The following is an 18,247-nucleotide window of genomic DNA, read 5'->3' as shown; positions in this document are numbered from 1 at the left end:
TTTTGAGCAGTGTGTAAATGGCTCATTCTAAGGTAATGAAAACAGAATGATACTTGGTTTTTGGATTACTAATGGAAACATCATTGTGAATATTCTATCCCATTTCAATCAATAGATCTCTTTCAACACCTTGTTCCTTTAAGCCTGCTATTTATGAAGCACATATAATCTTAACTGAACACCAGGGTCTATATGGGCATCTGGGGTGTGTCGCTTTCTATCAAGGTATTTTTATGTGAATTAGAAGGGTGTTTATGACGCCTGGGTGACCTGACAGGTGCGTCTTGTGGCCCAGAGTCTCACTCTCTCTTCCCCCCGTCTTTCTTTTTATCCCACACTCTCTTGTCTCTCAACCGAATTAGCTCTTAGCTTAGCTGTTAAGATCAGGGTGTAGCCGAGCTGATATTCAGTATCACAACAAACACAAATGCCGCAGCTGCTGGACGCAAATGAAAATGGAAAAGTACATCTCCGTTCCAGCTGAAATTAAAGCAAAACACTTGTCGGTATAAACAGGATATTTAGAAGTTTTAATGCTCTCTCTTTTTCTCTTTTTATGCTGTTTTGGGTTGAATGGTTGCTCATATTTTTTAGGTTTCCCTCTTTTATTTCCCCCACTTTACCCCTTATCAGGATTTTAGCACATTCCTTTCAAGATTAGACACATCTGTTGTTTTGTGTATGTTTGAAAGTGTGTGCATGTGACCATGAGTTTGGCTTTGTGATTTCTCTGTACTGTAGTTGCACAGTTTTGGGACACAAACATCCAGTACATGCACATGAATGTGCACATATGTCCACATATATCTGAATATGCACATATGGTCCAGCCAGTGGTCTAAATAACCTACTTTTGTCTGACAACGGCATCAAGTCGTAGAGGTGCACATATGCAGAAAGCTATTTGGAAAGGCCTCCTCGTAGCTGTCAGCTTTTATTATGCGCTGAGGTGTCATGTTTGTTAGGAAGCTGAGTGCAGATGGCAGAGTGGAAGAAATGGATCACTAATTTTAACAATGATTAATGAACAGAGATGGAAAATGAATTACATTGGACTATTGGAGGCAAGGAATATTTTCTCTGAAAATGTTAACTTCGGCTGCCAGGCAGCCGGCCGTGTTGTGGGAGTATATTGAGGAGGGGGAGGGAATGTGTATGTGTGTGTATATGTGCATATGTGTGTGTTTGCTTGTATTGTGTGTGTGTGCGTGCACTAGGGTGCAATTTTTACCCAACATTTTATGTAGAATCAACACTTCACTGCTCTTGCCTATTACTTTACTGTTCGCCTGCTTAAACATTACTGGCTTTATACACATTGTAGCCCCACCACCACCCCTTTGTGTATTGCACTACCAGTTAAGGTACACACTGTTTAATAAGGTAAACAATGGAAAGGTTAGACTGTCTTAAAATGTTAGCTTTGACTCTACAGTGGGCCTTGATATCAAATCATAGATGTAGCAGATTTGATCAAGTGTCGGTAGCTTTTGCTCTCTTGGTATTTCACTGTATAAGCTATCTACTCTATATCTGCAGTATCTTGACACCTTTTTCATAACTCTTGATCAATAAAGTTTCATACTTTTTTAGAAAATAACTCTGCATCGTGTCTCGAAAATCAGCCTCAGAGAGTTTACGTTTTTTGAATGGACACCGGTGTCACAATTTTATAATTATGTTCATGCAAGTAAATAATATAACGAGTGTCAAACAACAGCATTACAATATTATATTGCAGAATATAAAGCAGCATGACATCCCTTGTTGCTTGTGATCCAAGCGGAGGAGTTCCTTGTTTTTTTCTCTCCTCACTTCTTATCTCTTCTTTCCTTTATAAATGAAAAAATTAAACCTTTGCCCTGCCTGTATCTGCGTCTCTGCTGAGGTTTGACTGGTGGGTGGTTGGTGCAACATGGTTTAATAGGTAGATGTGAACTATTTTGAATTTAATTAAGGGCCTGATGAGAAAAACGTAATGGGAGAAAACACAGCAACTTCTAGCAACGCTGCGCATTTGCGTACATGTGAGAGTGTGCGAGAGAGAGAGAGAGAGAGAAATAAAGAGAGAGATAAAGAGTGAGAGAGAGAGAGAAAGAAAGAGAGAGAGATAAAGAGTGAGGGATAGAGAAAGAGAGAGAGAGAGAGAGAGAGAGAGAGAGATCTCAGGTTACAGCAGCATATGCTAAGCACTCAAAAACATACACAATGCCTTTGGTGAACAAGGTAGTTGGTATGCCCTTGGGAGCCAATTTAGATTGTGACTTAAGGCAACGTCGTGGCTTTGTGTGTGTGTGTGTGTGTGTGTGTGTGTGTGTGTGTGTGTGTGTGTGTGTGTGTTCTCTGTATGTGAGTGCGAGTCTTACTCTTGACGCTCCATTAAAACAGTAGTGGCGGGTAGATCTGGGTGGCCCTCCTGCAGACCCTCCACATCTGTGCGCCCCGTCGCAGGACTGAGCCAGCTTCTCCATGCGTGGCTGCCTCTCCACATCCAGAATAGCCTGGAGAATTTGTTTGGATCTATTCTTATTTGCCAGTCTAAATTTCCGTGCGATGTGTGGCACTTTGTCATATCAGCGATTCACAGGAAAGAGCGCCACCTATTGAAACCCAAGAGAGAGAAAAGGAAATGATGGTGTTATAATGTAACTGACAGGTGATGGTTATGGAATGATGATGGAAGTGCAGCAACAAGACAACATTTAGCATTTAGCACTTAAGACTGAGCGGAAATATATGCCAAGATCTTGCAGGTTACCTTATAAGCAAACTTCAACAGGTTTAAGCCAACATTTAAAATTTCACAAAAAAAAAAGTAAATCAGGAGCAGTCTTGTCAGCTGCCTAGAAATAGATAAATGAGCCTTTTGAACTGAGAACAAAGCTTTACATCCTGTTCAGGTTTTCCACCTTGACTTAGTCAAAACCTTTTGCAGGATTTAAGAAATATAATTTCATGAATCGTAGCTCAAAAGTCAAAGCCAGTCGCTGTCAGTTTGCCTCCGACTCTCTGTGAGGCTTCAGCTCAAACGCCACTCACCAAGCTACATACTACTTTCAAGGGGAGTGGCAGTCTTTGACTTCACATACTTTCTGTTGGCTTGATTATTTTTCTGGTGTTAAGCGCAGAGGCTTCAAGGCTGGATCAGATAACAGCCTCTGCTGTGCTGCATAGGCACCACTCACAGCTTTCTGCTCATGAGAACAAGGCTGGCTGTTTTTTTAACATATTTAACTCATAAACATTGTGCATCCTAGTACGTGTCCAAGTACAACTCCCTGGTCTTCAGCTTCTATAACGTCAAATTAAAAAGTAATAATAAGAAGAAAAGAAATATAAAAAAAAAAGTATAAAGATTGACATACACAGGCAATTATAGTTCATATATCTGTTAGATTACTCATGGAGGTGTAAATGACATCACGTCCTCACTGGAAGTGGTGAGGAGAAATAAAGCTGTGGGGGGTTTGGGGGGGAAAGGGAAATCAGCACACAACATTTTTAATGGGTATTTTTCTTCTGTTGCCAGTGTTGCAAACTTGTCAAGCTTCAAATGCGGGTGACTGTGAATTTCCTGGTGTGTGTGCTTTGTTTACAGGCTCTGGTCGTCCCACCTTCTGTGGAGCTGTCGGCGCTCTTCCTGACATCCGGCATTCGTTGGAGAAGCGGCAGTCACGCAGGTACGATCACACCGATTGATCACAGGAAAGGGGAGGATATTAAAGGTGTCTGTCACACTTGCACACCCCTCGCACACATCTTTTGCTTTCATTTAAATCTGTGTTTATCCGGGGAAAGTCAATTGAGCCTGCACTTGTTAAGCAGTGCTGTTGCTTCTCAGTCACGCTGCCGAGACATGTTGGGATCTGCCCATTACAGCGTTTGTTGGTGGGTCAGTGACTTTTAAAGTTAAAGACGAGAGTTCACGGTAATCACTTCCTCGTTTTCTTCCAGCCATGAAGTCTTCGGGCTTCCATCACACAATGCATTATTTGATGCTCAAAAACTTTCATGGTGGGTGTAGGTTAAATTAATGTCACCATGTTGAACCGAACTTTGTAAATGGGCATTACCAATAGCCATGCTGTGACATACTTAAATGTGTGATAAAGATTCAAGAAAATATCCACACCCCACTCTTGAATCCCATCGGGTTTAGGTCTCAACCTTTATACATTTAGAAATTTCAAGACCTGTGATCACCTTTTGTCAGCTAAAACACTACATTTTAGTGATATGTGATGCAACAGCTACGGACTACTTTTTCTTTCTTTTTTGCTCCAAATACTGGATGTCCACATACAGAACTGTTGAGATTAAAATATTAATCTCATATTCATTTAAATTTAACTGCGAAATTCTCCTGAAACTGACATGATCAGCTCAAGCATTTCTCTAAAAGTTTGTTATTTTAATTGCAAACGTGAATCAGCTTTGCCATTTATTTTGGCCAGTAGAAAACTGGACTTGAATAGATGTGGAAATGCAGTTTTTATTTGTTTTTGTATGTGTATGAAAGAGATGCAGAGCGCAGTATATACCGACAAGCTTAGTTACCAGAAAACTGACTAAAAGTGTTTTTTTAAACATATTTCACCCTCCAGAACTGTACTACCATGACACTTTACACATACAGGATAACATTATGAAAGTCTCTCCTCTTACACATATATATATATATTATATATAAATATATATTTATGTTATTGTTTTAACTATAAACCATCTTAAACAAATGAACAGCCTAAAAAAATAAATACTCAACTTACAACTGTCCTTTTCTGGTGGAATCCAACCATTCAAATATTATAGTAAAAGAGTAAGCGTCCCTGAAGTTACATTATCTATGGATAATTGTTATGTCCAGTTTACCTAAATAAATACTGGCAAGTTTAGGCATGTGTCGTTAGATTGGAGTAATCACCCAGCACCAGAGCTGCTCCCACTTATTGTTTTTTCACTTTTTGGATGATGCTAATGGCCTGAAGTATTAGCATGCACACTGGAAAGAAACGTAGTAACCCCCCCAAACCCCGCCCACACACACACACACAGACACACACACAGAGAAACACAGCCTGTCAAAAAGCCACAACGGCGTCAGTTCCTCTCTGTGTAGCTCAAGGAGACGATTAGCAAACAGAAGTGACATGGTAAACAGGTGCAAGCCATTATTCCTGGAGCTGGAGGAGCGTGGCCACCCCATCTCTCATAGTGATGGGCTGTTGTATTGTGTGCACTATATGTGTGTCTATGTGTACGTCAGTGAGTGATGGGGGATCATAGGACGAGTACAAGCGAGGGATATGTCTGCTTTGTGAGGTTAGGATGCTTCATCCCACTAATCAGTACGTTGTGATCATCAACATCATCTCGGCCATTGTTGTCGTGCTCACACAACAGGAATTAGACTCAAGTCTCTCTTTCATTCTCAGGAATGTCACATTCGTCTTTGCTTTGCCTTAAATCTATACACGTCTCTCCAACATTCCTCCTCTTCCTTTCTTTCTCTCTCCAATAATTACTAATATACCCTCTTACTTATTTGTATTGTTTTAATTTGTAATAGACAATCATCCTGAGAGTTGGCTTCCTGAGAAACACAGAAAGAGACGAGGGGGTCAGGGCGGTTTGAAAAAATTGATTGCTTGTAAAGTGCTAATCAATTAAAACCTTTTCTCTCAAAGCTGGGAAATTCATGTTATAACATTTATTATAATTTTCAGAGCAGCAGGGTTTGAACATATACAGCACGGCAGCTTTCCTCTGCAGGACAAGCTGAGACAACCAGCCTGTCTGAATTATCACCCTGTATTCACATATGCCTCACTAAAGTGAGAAATGAAGACATATTAAACCACAAATGTTACATTCAGACTAAATTACTTTTTGATCATACTAGTTTTCCAGCTCCACACACAGATATTTTGTTTAATTACTTTAGTAATAATAATAATAATTGTTATTATCCATATATGAGGCTACACTTCTCCAGTCCAGCCATGTCTTGTTAATAGTGTGCTGTTTTGGAACATATTTTGCAGGCTGTAGTTTTATTAATCAAATATAGCATGGGTGAGTCATGTCGCTTTGGCTTGTGTCATATCGGAGGTATGTGCCACAGATTTTCCCTCATATTGGAAACAGAGCAAACACATGCTCCCTTTGACGTATTCTCACACCATTTCTCACACAAGGCACTTGCACACAAACTTACAGATGCATACACACACGCAGATGGCTAGTGCAGAAAGAGATTCACAAACAGACCTGCACACACACGGATGAGCATTTATGGAGACGCGCATAAACCCTTTACATACCAAACCTGCTGCTGAAGAAGGGGGCATGGGCAGTTGCTTCCAATAAATGTGAGTATAGTAGTGTAAAGTAAGTACATTTACTGATGCACTCTTCAAGGTCTCTATCAATATTTTGAGTGCAGGACATTAACGTTGAAAGAAGTATTTTTATATTGTGTTTACTGATCTGAATACTTCCAACGCTGAACTATAGAAATAGCAAATCCCTAAACATTTAAGTGCATTTAAAAAAGTTTGTGTTATAAATCTCGACCTAAAAGTAATAGGTCAATGGACACTGTCTTTCTTTCTGCCAGATACCATTAAAATGTTTTTATGCATTCCACGTAGTCTGGATTCTGATTCTATGTAGTGATTCCCTACATTTCCCAGAATTCCGTTTATAAGCCACCAGAGAAAGGGTGTGGACTTTTTCCTCATTTAAAGGGTGTTAAAACTATGTGACCATCTAATTTGTGAACATCAGGGTGTGTGTCTGATCACAGCTTTTATTCAGAAGCAACTTTTCCTCTGGTTGTGTTGTTAACACTATTATGGCTGCTCACATTGGAGAAAAAACTGTCACCTTCTCTTTCACGAATTATATATGTCACCACTGTCAAAGTATTTTATACTAAACACCGCCAAAACTTGACACTGATTTTTTTAAATGAATTTTTCCACATAAGGTGCAAGGGTGGCGGGTGGAGAGGGGTCAATATTCCCACAGTTTCCTCCTCAGTGTTGGGTTAAGATTGTGTCTGCTGTGTGGTACTCTACCCTGCTGATATAAATACAACATGATTGGCATCACAGCTCTCTCTCTCCCGCTCTGACAGCCTTCATTTGCTGGAGGAGTGGCAGACTTGGTGGGAGTTAATGATTATAATTATTTAGCTTTTTTTTTTACATTGTGGGATAATTATTTAAGAGGTTTGTGTAGTCATTGTTGTAATCAGTAAAGAGAGATTACAGAAAATCCGGATGCCAACAGATGGCACTTGGCTGTTGTCGTGGCTTCATGTTAAACCCAGTGCAGTGCACGCAGTGGCAGACAGGCCACAGTGAGGGGACGATAAAAAAGGGATCAAATTATAAAACAGTTGTTTCTTCATCATAAATCAATTCATCTTGTCATTCCATCCTGGAGAAGAGAATGAATCAAACGTAGTTAGGATTGTGTGTGTGTGTGCTCAACCCCAAACCAGCTATCCACTAACACAGGCATTTTCCCAAAGTGGTGGGGTTTTGGGGCGCAGTTAGAGTTGGTGGCGGACCTAAAAGAAAGCGTTTCAGCACAGCAGAGTATTTGACCAGAGAAGCCCAGACCCCGTGACTTTATCTATTAACACCACAGTGCACTGCCATGGTCGTTCACACGCAACCCAATTCACAAAGAAGGTCGGCGTTTGTTAGCTTTGCTCCTCCGGGACACCAGCTGCTTCAGCCACCTCCTGGCCTGTGAGCCGATGCCACTCTCACTTTCACGTCCACAGTCGCACATCATTTCAGTTTTTCTAGATCTGTGTCTATTTATGTGTTTCTTGATGAGTGAGAAAGAAACAGATACATACAAAGTGAGGTGAGGGCACTTGCTATCCAGGGTCGGGGAGCAGGGAGGAACACCAAGGCTGCTGGCCTACATTCCTGACTAATTGTATAATTGGAAAATCTCTCCAAATGAGCAAGCAAGCCCCCCTCCCACCACCACCACCAACCACATCCCCCCTACTCACTTAACAACCCCCCCATTCCCACACACACATGCACGCCCTTCAAAGCAAATCACAAAAGAGCATTTTGGGAATGATAATAATTTCAAAAAGCGTCGATTATTAATCCCACACACTACCATCCCTGGCAGCAGCAGCTAGTCTGGTTAGCACACACACACACACTCACATGCAAGACCACAAACACACACACATTATCTGGTAGTGTTGTACTCATGTCAAATTTAAATAAAGTTAAAGGAATGATGTCCAGTGGGAAAAAATGATTTGAAATTTTATTTGAATTTACTGAATTTATTTTCCCCATGAAAGCTAAAAGCTTGATACAAAAAAAATGTGTAACACATTTAAAAGGCTCTTATTGATTAATACTGAGGGGGTGGGAAACATTAAAATAAGACTGGTATAATTAAAAGCAGCGGAGGCCTTAATATCTTCTTCCTGCCACATCTTTCAGATTCCACAGCCCCAAAGCAACACAGGCTTTCTCTTATGAATCTGATATCTCAAGTCTAAACCAAGATAATCCTGTGACGTCATCATAATATTATTCCACAGGCTGTATTGTACTTATAAAGTGAGTCCATTTAGTACAAACAAACAAAAAAAACACCTAACAAATGTAACCTCTCTTATTTTCATAAATGAATATTGTAAAAAATAATATTATGCACAATAGGGGATGACCTACCTGTGTACTGTGTTAGCGCTCATATTTTACTTTTAGCACTGGAGCTCATGGTCAAATTGGATTTCATGATTTATGGTCCCTGCCACGTGCCGTTCATTTCCATGGCTACAGAGGGACGGGCGGGTGGAGATGATTTCTGAGGTCGACAGTGGTGTCTAACAGGATTGCGGGGTGCTGTTAAAACGAAGCCGTTAATTAATGCTATTGATTAGCAAAAAAAAAAAAGGCAAATGTGATTTGCATACAGCCCAAGTGATCAATGCATTAACCGATTTTTTTTTCTCCCCCTCTGAAATCTGATTTCCTGAGTTTTCAAAGTGAGAGAGAGTTCAGACTAATGTGGATCGATTGGGCTTTTCTCAGACAAGAATACAAAGCATTTTATTAGCCAGTGAAGGGTGAAACATACCAGGACAGTACACACAGTTTGAAGTTGGATTATGTACGTGTGTCTCACTTCGAGAAAAAAAGACGACCGTAACATATTTGTTCAAACTGATATCACCATTGTCATATTCCCCCCTTCACACAGTGTAAAGAAAACAGAGGTGATACATCTGCCGGCCCAAACAAAAGTTTTCTAAAAGTCAATAATGTAAAAATAACATCAATGACAATAACAGGGACATGAAAATCAAAAAAACAAGAGGTGTTAATAAAGCAATATGTTGTTTTTTCCCCCCTCTCCTTCCTTTCCCTCTCTGTCAAGAGCAGCTTATTATAGCGTATTGATTTATAAAGCTTTAAATGTGATCCTCCATGTCGAAGTCAAGGGCAGGGATTGAAAGAGAAAGAGAGAGAAGAAGAGAGGGAGGGAGGGAGGGAGGAAAGAAAAAGAGAGGGGAGAAAAAAGAAAGAAACACTAAAATGAAGGGAAAAAGGCGTCTGGAGACGGATAGAGATAGAAAGAGTGCCCACGACATGGGGAAGTGGCAGCAAGGCATTTTCAGAGCCGCTGTGGAACACAAAAGGGTAATTGTTTTAGCCCAGATGTTGCATTCGCACAACAAGCAGGATACAATGTTCCTACTGAGCTGATGAGCCCAATCAGTGAAATGATTAAAAATTGATTTTGTCCCTGTAATTACAGTATGTAAACTACTTAGCCGGGATTGCAAAGGAAGTGATTTTCTAATTACGTATATACTCTGGTGTCTAATGATTGGTTTTTTGAAGTAATGAAGAGAGGGTCCTAACGACTCCACTGTGTTCTGTTGTTGAAGGGAGAAGGCAAGAGAAGGGGTGTGGGGTTGTGTTGGTGGGGCATTGGGGGTGGGGGTGGTGGTGCGGGTGAGAGAGAGCATCGTTAGGGCAAGACAGCAGGCTCGGATACAGAAGGGGGATGAAAATTGAATTTTTGCCAGCCACTGCTAGCACGCTAACACGGGGGCCCTGTGTTCGTTTGCATGGGATCTGGAAGCTAAATGGAGGCTGTGACTTCTCATGGGGGTCGCCAGGCCTTAACCAGCCCTGGCAATCTGGACCCTGCAATTAAAACCTCACGGGGGTTAGTGATTCAGGACATTACACATGCACAGGGGAATTAACACTTGTGCAGGCCACAGGCACACAGAAATAAGCATGTAGCTAGACCCTTCTGGTCTGTATATATTTCACCAAGCTTCATATGGAACTTTCTAAGCCACAACTGAAATAAATTCACAACAAAGCAGCAGTTTGACATGTGTGACCTTTAATAGATTATGTAAAGTGATGATCTTATTTTAATATATTGTTTTTGTGTCCGTTTGAGGCTATATCATTTTAATTGCACTGGTTATTAGCGAAGACTGTAAATGGACTGCAGTTATATTGCGCTTTTCCATTCTTAACGACTACTCAGTCAAAGTGCCTTACACATGGGTCACATTCACACATACATTCATACAGCACTTGTATGTATGTAGTGGTTATTTCTAACATATAGTTCACTTAATGATGACAGTCCGATCAGGGGCAATTTGAGTTTTCATCCTAAGTCACAGCTGATAGGGGAGGCCTGTCCTTGAGACAAAAAGAAAAGAAGGATGCTGAAATCAGAGATTGCTTTACATTTGGAAACCAAGTCAAACAGCAAGGAGATCAAGACTCATGAGTCACAAATTAGTGAGGGCACAGTTCTCTTGAAAACCTCCAGGACTGCAAGGTGAAGCATCTCAAACTCTGCTCTCTGAGAAAAGTAAAGCAAATCCAAGAAAATCTGGATCTGGATATTGAGACAACCTTCTGCAAAAAAAAGAAACTGCGGTAGCCAAATGTCCAAATAGTTAATACTTTGTTCACACTGAAGTTTCAATCATCATTTTCAATGGGGGATAATCAATTTGAATTTTAGAACTCTTTTAGAAAAGAGCCCTGACTGGTTGTGGGACATTGATAAGTTGTGATCAGGTGGAATCAGAGGATAACCTTTGGCAAATATTAATTTGAAGGCGGAGAGGGAGCACTGATCAATGATAGTCCAAAATACACATTATGATAAACTTACATTAGTTCACTGGACTGGCTGGACAGTCTGGAATGTGGAGAGCAGACAAGAAATATAACTGGACTTTAACTTTGATATCTTCTCTAAATAAAACACGCTGTGAAGACCGAACAGTGTTTTTCTTCTTTTTGTTAAGAGTTTGAAATTGATTAAATCAGAATCCTTGACAAATATCTGGAAATAATATTAGTCATTTTAAAATATTTGGCTTAAACCTTATTTATTATATAGTGAATGTCATTCTGTTATCATTTCTGTATCAGACATACGGTTTATCAGAGTGTATGACGGTGAGGATGAGTGACAGAGGATGATGACAAGACAATTTGTCCGAATCATCGAATTAATCAACATTTATTTGTGCTTGTTTTATTTTCTTATTTTCTAATTTAATCTCACCACTCGTTATACATCAAAAACCTTTTTAAGAGCATCAGCGTTCATGATAAAAAAGAAATAAATCATCTTAGCCTTAAGATGGTTATGTCATCTTAAGGCTGGTGTACACAAGTGGGTACTGCTTGAAGCATCCTTTTTCCTCTTGTTTTCATCTGTTACCTCCTCTTTTCTCATAAACAACAACTTGTTGAGGGGTCAAAGATCAAACCTTTTGACCCAAGTAATAAAATAGAATCAACCATTAAGTTTGGCACACAGTGTTATTGTGATGAGGCACAGAGACAACCAAGGAGTCACTCTATCAGGCAGGGAATATAGAGATAAACTTACAGGGTTGCAGAGCACATAAAGAGCACATAAATCATACCGCACAGAATGAGTCGCTGCCTCAGCCACGGCTTTGCTCTCCTTCTGTGCTCTTAACATATCTAACAGAGCTGAACACATTTCTCTTATCTTCTGTTCAATATTCAATATTTAATTATGACTTTATTCATTTATTTTTTAAAATAATTCTTCTGCAGAAATAAAAGGATGTGAGTTAAGCCTCTGATTATTGGGAGGGAAAGATCTGTGGTTTTTCGTTCCTCTGGAACATTAATAAGTGACAGAAAGCTAGATTAAGAAAGCTGGGATGCAGCTAGAAGGAAAAACGACAAAGCTTTGAAATGCTGCCAGTATCACCAACTGTACTCTTCTGACACAGCTGATTGTAAGAGAAGTCGGCGCAGCCAGCGTATGCCTTTAATAATGCATTTACTTAGGCTATGATCTATCATTTTGTACCTTTTGACATGCGATATTGAAATTTAATATTGCATCAATACAAATGATGTATTGCCAGTCGTCGGGAGAAAGGATCTGGATTGCAAAAAGATCTCTCTGAATGCATTTCACTCCTCTCTCTCTTTTCTTTTCCAAAGCTTCTTTGTACTCGAGTAGGAAGGCATAAGAGAAACATCTGTCTTACCCCTCCACCCCTTTACTCCCAGCTTTGATATGTGTGTTTAAAAATATGACAAGTCAAAATGCTCAGGGAGAAAGTCTTCTGCTCAAACCAGAGTCAAAAGAGGCTTGGAAAGAGAAAAAAAGTGGGGGTCGGGGGGAAATGGAAGTAAGAAGCAGAGGGGAACATGACAGCAGTGGCTGAGGGAGACGTCACGCACTGTAGAGATCTTTGACATGACTCTTTAGTGTGGTGAAATCCCACAGGCGATATTTGGGCTATGAGGGGAGCGTTAGGTGAAGGGAACCAAAGGCTGCTGTTGCAGTGTCAGTCTAGCCTGTCTGCTCAGTGAGATAGGGCTGCACCGATAGCAGCGCCGGCTGATGTCAGTCTCAAGTTGGTTTTTAACATGTCAAAAAGATCTCCGCACCCTACACCTTGCCACAAAGGGAAACACACACATACATATATAGATAAAGTAATAAATGATAATAATGACAATTAAAATGAAGTGGATTTTTACATATAGGTGATCAAGGAATCAATATTTCCTGTGTTGCCCAATGAAAGAAGCCGTCAATGTCGTTCAAGATCAGTCATCACACTGGATACAGTAATTGTTATAACACAACATTTTTATTGACAGTGAAGCAAAATGTATAAATGGGTTTGAACTTTGCGAGAGATGCTGTGATCGTGTGGCAGATGCAGCGGGTATGAGGGTACTCTCATAACTGCAAATAGTTTTCTTAACCTGAGTCATAGTGAAGACGCATATAAAATATGCGGTAGTGGCACTGAACCATACCAGGCCATGATAACCTTGATTTAGTTTTTCTCTAGTGTTTGTCAGTGTTGAGCCCTATCTATCAGTCCGTCCAGGGCTGATGCTGCTTTGGTGTTACCTCCTTTACATTGATAGATTTTGCCTTTACGAGGTTTAGTCTTGTAATCTTTTTTTTATTAGATCATCACTCTAGTAAACCATCCAATGAGAACACACTGTACTTGACAACTGTTCCCTGCACCAATCACCCAGCCGAAGGAAACGTTTGATGCGTTGAGATGATGATGACGCCAACAATCACGGCTTCATATTCCATTTTCACAGGGCAGTGCTTGACCACCTCTGAGCTCCTGAACACTGTTAAACAAGGTGGTGTAGACCTTAACATAGCATGATAATGATTTACCTGTTGCACCAGTGTGCTTTTTAGTGCAGTATTTCACAGGCGCTGGGTTTGAATTTATCCATTCAGGTGCAATATTGGTTAATGCAAGTGTTTCAATGACAAGCATCAATTAATGTTGTTTTTCAGGTCAATTTTACCCCAAATTCTATGTTATTTTGAATATCTTAGGTTTTCCGCTTTACAATGTATTGCTGCCCAATATTTTGAAGATACCCTTTCAAAACTTTTAGAGTTTAGTGGGACGTTTCATACAGCTAAACCAATAATGACATGATTGAACTCTCTTTATATCTAACAGAATTCTGCTGACATTAGGTTATCTCAATTATGTTAAAGATCTGAAGTTCTTCCTGCTTGAGAGCTCAACAAAACTGCTGCAGACTTGCTTGGTGTGAATGTATCCTAACACCACCTCATCACCATCCACTGACTGCCCATGTCACGTTCTTTGGAAAATGGGGGGAAAAAGGCTTGTGATGGGCTTGATGATTGCAGATGACGGTGTTGATGATGATAGTGATGCTGTCAGTGGCGGCGATGATTACGACGATGCTGAGGGTGGCCATTATAGTGATACTAGTGAATTAATACATATTCAGCTAAGATACACCTAACTTTCACAGCTCTGACACGTTTTCTCTGTAGGCGTGAAATACATTTCAACAGACAGATCAAAATGAGCGTGTGTCATATCGATGACTTGGCATCCACTACGACATCTTTTCACGCGACTCTGAGTGAATCAGAGAAGTTGACCTGTTATTATGTCTGCTTGTGTCACTCTTGTTCCAGAGACCTGATTCATTAACACCACGTTTGTCTCAAGTATATTTGCATTTCTACCGCTGATATACGGATGTCAATTGAACGGGGGAGGGAATAAACAGTTGAGGTGACGATGCCTGCATGGATTTGGGGTCTATTTACAGCTCCTCTCTGATACCTTCATGGCCCGCTCTGCGAAAACAACACTTGACAATAATTTCCGGTGAGGTTGTCTGCATGATTTACTGATTACATTTAAAAATGTAAATTTTCAAAGAATCTGTAGTGTAAAGTCAGTACAGTGTTGGTAATTTCTGCATGGCCTCCAAGCATGGTGACCTTTATGTTGCCCTGACACTGCTCCGAACATCTAGGAAGTCTGATGTGTACGGGTATGTTAACAGTGGGGAACAAAGACACAGCGAGAGAGAGAATTGGATGCACTTGGGAGGTGCCATGGGTTGCATTGTGTCTTGGAGAGTTCCCCCGCTCTCTGCCTTATGTCAAGGCATTATTATTTCACCTGCCAAGGTCCCGACCTGACACACAGGATCTCCCTTTCTGGTACTTTACAGAAAACTGGCTTTGATAAAAGAGTCATAAAGCTTTGGAAATGCTCACCACCTGACAAATTACAACATCACTGACATTGTTAAAATGATTGATTGAATCACTAAGAAAACAATTACAGATATTTTCTATGATTTTTGACTGAATATCTTTGGATTGTTGGTTGGACAAAAGCAGCAATTTGAAATTTGTTAACATCTTTTGAGGCACATAAAAATGGATCTGGACATTTAGAAACACAATACCAACAAAGCAGTCAATGAAAGTATAAATGTCACATTGGGCTCTTTGAAATTTTGTTTTTTTTAAATGTACGAAACAGTTCATTTATCAATCAAAGATATTCACAGATGATTGGTGGCAATAAATTAATTGTTACTTTCAGCTCTTGCAGTGCAGTGTGAGATTGGGAATCGACTGAAGTTCCTTCATGGTGTCACTTAGTCTCTTCATATTACCAATAATATAATACCCAGGAAGGTTTCCTGGTTTTCTCGGTGGCTGTTGTTCACGTTCTTGGCTGCTGCTTCAGTCACATTAAAGCTCTGCTTGTTTGCGACTCTGTCTAGTCCTTAATCTTTCCTTATCTTGTCCCCTCTTAGTTCCTTCCTCCCTGCTTTTCTTCCTCTTGCCTCAGTGGTGCATTCGGCAGGTCAACACCTCAGCGGGTGGGGCACTGTGGGCCAGGTGACCTTTGTCGGTCATTGTTTTGCTCCTCACACCTCGCCCGGGGAGAAGGGTAGGGAGCTTAGTTCCTTACACCTGCCACTGTCTTTACTGTTATAGTGCTGGAAATTGGCGTGGGGCACACTTATTGTTGGTCTGCGAAGGACAGTAGGTCCCATTTGCATACATGGCCACCAGTTGGTAAAGTGAGTGGGAGTGTATCATGTATCAATGCAGTAGATTGAACTTGTGATGGCCCTTATATCAGTAACTGCTCAGAGCCTCGCTCAACCAGGTTGAAAAGAACCAAAACAAGCGGTTGCTATGTAGATAGCTGTAACGAAAGTGACGTTAGATTCCAAATCCGATTTACATTCCTGCGTGTGGCATTGAGAGATAAATCAAATTGTACCTCAAGTGAATAAGGGAATGGAGATGAAATGAAATACCCAAATGCTGCCTCCACTGGGGCCTGATTGAGTTCAGGTGGCTGGAAAGTATCTCACCCAGGGCTAGTTGTCAGTGAAGGATCTGCTGTCTTCTCATCTCTCTGTGCTGCAGGGCTAACTAGTGAACATCGGGTGAGTTGCTCTGACGGATGTTTGTGTGCCTCCTGTGTTGCTGGGGGACGGGCCGTTGACACACTTCATATTTCAAAGGCGAGGTCTGAGGAAGAAATGAAGATTGATGTGGAAAAATGGTGCAGCAACCCATTGCCCATTTGATACATATATTATCATTTACACTTGCGTGACACCTTTGTGCATGTCTTTACATCTATATATACATATGCAAGGGCTTGATTCAAGGCGCCACACGTTCACGTAAGGGGGTGGGCTTCCTCTGTTATTATAGACATGAGATATAATTGCATTTGATCTCCAAATAAACAGGGAATCAGTCCATCTCCTTGGTGGAGATGGCAGATGTGATGGACGAGCGCATTAGTGGCGAGGACAACATTAGATTTGCTCAAAATTATTGATCTTTTGTTTGTGAGCCAAGTCGGCAATAAATAACAGTGCATGGGAGATGTGACTCATTATCACCGTGCCAAAAGCCCGACAGACCTCTGTCAAAACACACTCTCCTTCCCCCCTTCTCTGCCTCCTTCCTTTCATCTCCGTCACTACAAACCAATTTAATCTGTTTTTAATCCTTCCCTCTTTTCTGTCGCCGGTGCATTTAATACAAGGCCTCACTGTCACTATCTGATTCCCTTAAAATTTTAATCCTGCACTGATAACCCTGTATTATTACACATTACACACACAGGCAGCAGGACACTCGCATACCGACACATATACACATGCAAATATGTACACACAACGGTTAGTGGCTCTCTCAGTGTTTTATTCCTTTTTACCTTCTTAGTGAAGAAAAAATCCTTTTATCACACAATGGGTAATTTATATCCATTACCAGCGTTTTCAATCCTTTTCAGCGCGGCTGTCACTGCCTTTGGCACACTCGTGATTAATGTGATCTAATAATAGTGTGCCATTATATTTCCTTTAGTAAAACATGTACCAACATCCTATTCAGCCCCACGAAATTCATTGCCCCTTAAAATATTTTCCCTTTTTTTGTTTGAAAGACAAGATTGCTGTTTTTTTTTCTCCATCTCGTTGCCTCCTAGGAGGTGATTATTTGTTGGGGTGTGTGGGGGGGATTAGTGATGGCACTTCCCTTATTTTCAGACACTTATGGGAATGATGAGAGGTGCAATGATTCACGGTGGTTTGTGTGGCTGTGTGTGCTTGTGTGTGTGTGTGTGTGTGTGTGTGTGTGCTTGCATGTGTGCGTGTGTGTGTAAGCTTGTTCTACAGGTCAGTGTTAGCATGTGGTCGAGTATAACATGGTGTGTGTGGCTGCATTGTTGACTGACAGAGCGAAGACGTTGAGAAAAGCAGATATATGTTCTTTCTAGACATTTAAAAATGTGTAGTTTACCGTGGCCCAAAAATGATTTCATTTTCACAATTGTTTGCAAAACCTTTGTGCCTATATTCGGTTTTATTCTTTGGACTGAAAAATGTATTTCACTGAAAAATTTAGCTAATATTTTTATTGATGATATAAAAATGATTTAGTAATAACGTTAGTTGTAAATATTGTCTTAAATTACTGATTTTGTAAACAAAAATTATTCATATAAGCGTCAACACCCCTTACTACAAATTAATCCACTTTTTTTCTAGGTAGTTTGTAGGTTGGTGGTTTGGAATGGGTGATGGGGAGGAAAGATGCTCTCCATGGAATGTGACGAGGATTAGGTGTGTGTGTGTGTGTGTGTATGTGTGTGTGTGTGTGTGTGTGTGTGTGTGTGTGTGTGTGTGTGTGTGTGTGCGCGTGTGTGTTGCCAGGGAGGTGGTCCAGCAGTGGGCTCTGCTTCCTCCCAGCCGGACAGCCTGAGCCAGTCTGCCACTCATGGGGCACGTTTCAGGCGGGGAGGTGCCAACGCGTGCAGACACACACACACACACACGCACGC

The 18,247-nt window shown here is 40.8% G+C and overlaps 1 protein-coding gene across 4 annotated transcripts in view; it reads left to right on the top strand.

The window, feature by feature from the left end:
• znf536 (zinc finger protein 536) overlaps positions 1-18,247 on the top strand; it is a 216,072-nt gene that overhangs the window by 23,942 nt on the left and 173,883 nt on the right. For all 4 annotated transcript variants that reach the window (XM_035157635.2, XM_035157645.2, XM_035157660.2 and 1 more), the window contains exon 2: positions 3,599-3,680. The gene's annotated coding sequence lies outside the window, so the exon portion shown is untranslated. The remainder of the gene's footprint in view (positions 1-3,598; positions 3,681-18,247) is intronic.

The sequence above is a fragment of the Hippoglossus stenolepis genome, chromosome 1 (genome assembly GCF_022539355.2).
Source record: "Hippoglossus stenolepis isolate QCI-W04-F060 chromosome 1, HSTE1.2, whole genome shotgun sequence".
Lineage (NCBI taxonomy): Eukaryota > Metazoa > Chordata > Actinopteri > Pleuronectiformes > Pleuronectidae > Hippoglossus > Hippoglossus stenolepis.
The sequence above is the reverse complement of the archived record's forward strand: the minus strand, read 5'-3'. Positions and strand labels throughout refer to the sequence as shown.